This window comes from Petromyzon marinus, unplaced genomic scaffold (assembly GCF_048934315.1).
Source record: "Petromyzon marinus isolate PM22_M1 ecotype Great Lakes invasive population unplaced genomic scaffold, UKy_Petmar_22M1.pri1.0 PM_G_Scaffold_28, whole genome shotgun sequence".
Lineage (NCBI taxonomy): Eukaryota > Metazoa > Chordata > Hyperoartia > Petromyzontiformes > Petromyzontidae > Petromyzon > Petromyzon marinus.
Genome location: NW_027422850.1, coordinates 187501 through 190000, shown reverse-complemented (window position 1 = coordinate 190000; position 2500 = coordinate 187501). Strand labels below are relative to the sequence as shown.

At 38.8% G+C, this 2500-nt stretch overlaps 1 pseudogene; it reads right to left on the bottom strand.

Moving 5' to 3' along the window:
• Window positions 1–2500, bottom strand: part of LOC142914284 (28S ribosomal RNA) — an 11198-nt pseudogene that overhangs the window by 3395 nt on the left and 5303 nt on the right.

Genomic DNA, 2500 nt, shown 5'->3' with positions numbered 1-2500 from the left:
CTTATTTGTAATCTTCTTTGTAGGCAGAAAATAGTAAGTTACAGGAATCTCGAACTGATGTAATCCAAAAATAAAGAATTAAAATAACAAAGTCTAATCTATATAAGTGCTCTTGAATAGGCTTCGTGTAAAAAAAATAGCAATAAAAAAATACCAAGTCTTCGTCTTGGAAAATAACAAAATCTAAAAGAAAAGTCTTCTTTGTGGAAAATAGTAAAATAAAAAACCAAGACTTCACCTTGGAAAATAACAAAATCTAATCTAAAACATCTTAAATAAAGCTGGTTTGTAGTCTTCTCTCGAACTGATGTAGTGCAAAAATAAAGAATTAAAATAACAAAGTCTAATCTATATAAGTGCTCTTGAATAAAGCTTCCTGTAAAAAAATAGCAAAAAAATACCAAGTCTTCGTCTTGGAAAATAACAAAATCTAAAAGAAAAGAAAAATCTTCTTTGTGGAAAATAGTAAAATAAAAAAAACCAAGACTTCACCTTGGAAAATAACAAAATCTAATCTAAAACATCTTAAATAAAGCTTATTTGTAATCTTCTTTGTAGGCAGAAAATAGTAAGTTACAGGACTCTCGAACTGATGTAGTTCAAAAATAAAGAATTAAAATAACAAAGTCTAATCTATATAAGTGCTCTTGAATAAGCTTCGTGTAAAAAATAGCAATATAATAAAAATACCAAGTCTTCGTCTTGGAAAATAACAAAATCTAAAAGAAAGGTCTTCTTTATGGAAAATAGTAAAATAAGAATACCAAGACTTCACCTTGGAAAATAACAAAATCATCTTGAAAAAAGCTTATTTTTAATCTTCTTTGTAGGCAGAAAATAGTAAGGCGAAAATAAAGTCCCCTCTAAGCTCTAAAGTAACAAATACGACGTGTTAAAAAAAAAAACTAACAATAAAAAAAAGAACCAAGACTTCGTCTTGGAAAATAACAATCTAAATTGTGGAAAATAGTAAAATGAAATAAAAACCGACTTCACCTTCGAAAATAACAAAATCAATCTAAAACAAATGACATCTTAAAACAAAACTATTATTTGTTTCGGAGGTTGTCTATGACTGTTCATAGACCGCATAATTTCCACAGAACATTCTCAGAATATCAAGAGAGAAAAGCAGCGTTCTGCGGGAAATCATCTTGGCCAGTGATGTCGTTCTGGGTTTGGTCAGGCCCAGGGAGGTAAGTACCTCGTTATTCTCAAGGGGCCACTTTCCTCTTGCCCCAACCGGGAATCCAAAGAATGTGACCTTGCTAGCCTTCGTCAGCACTTTGACTTGATCACCAAGAGAGGTATAGTACGAAACTTTGTGCGAGGCAGCATCTGACAAGGTATTCTTTGAAAGCTCAAAACGGACGGTGACATCGATCACAACCGCCTCCTCATCTTTTGCAAACACGAGGTCAGGCTTTCTCATCTCTCCCGTCTCGGATATGAACCGTGGCTCTTTGTATACAGACCAGCCCAATCTAGCCGCTTCGTCTGCCAGAATGTTACTGATCTTGTTATGTCGCGCAATTCTTGCTTTCTGTACTGCAGGACATTGACCGAGAATGTGCGAAAGGGACTCGAGTCTGGCAGAGCATTTCCTGCAGGAACGTAAGGCCCCATCTCTGCCTCTGTTCAAGCTTTCTCTTGTTGGGTAAATATTTGCCCTTAGTTGTAGTGCTGCGATAAAGAAGCATTGTTTAAAGCCGCACCATGGCCTCAACCAAGCATTACTGATTCTATCATGCGCAAAGTTTACAATGCCCCTTCCTTGAACCGGCTTTTCGCACCATCTCTGAAATTCATGCTCCCTCCAATCGCAGGGTCTCGGATATACAGGTTCTTTTGACACCGAGTCCCTGAGAACGAATGTTGGGATTGCATCACTGTCACCCCCTGCTCGTACCCACAAATTACGGTATTCTTCCTCCATACCCTGCGAGGACACAATATTACGGGTGATAGCATCGGACGAGTTTGCTATACGTTGCAGCCTTCTAACTTGAACCGAAGGGATTGTTTTTTCCAGTTTCAAGATGGCAAGGCCTCCGTCTCGGGCTCTGGCATATAACAGTCCATCACAAGTTGAAGCGGGAAGGTGGAGCCATCCTTTTACCGCCTTTCTAATCTCTTGGTCCAACCCACGGAGAGTTGATTGCTTGCAGTCCGAGTGGTCTGCAGGATATAACAATCTGGGTAGGGCATAGGCATTGAGTAGTTCAACCTTCTGAGTTGGCTTCAGAGGCGCCTCATCGATTTTCGAGATCCATGTCTTTAGCTGACAATGTAGATCAGGCTGTATAGTGCCAGTCCAAGGGCCAATTTTCAGACCAAGGTATTTCGTTGATTCATCAGGTTGGATCATATGGACATCTTTATTTTTGATAGTCCATGGGTCGCAGTTGTTCACCGTATATGAATCTTTGGTTGGGCTTATCATGAAGCCCTGGCACTTTCTGGCCTGAACCTCCAATCCCGATAGCCCACAAAATGATTC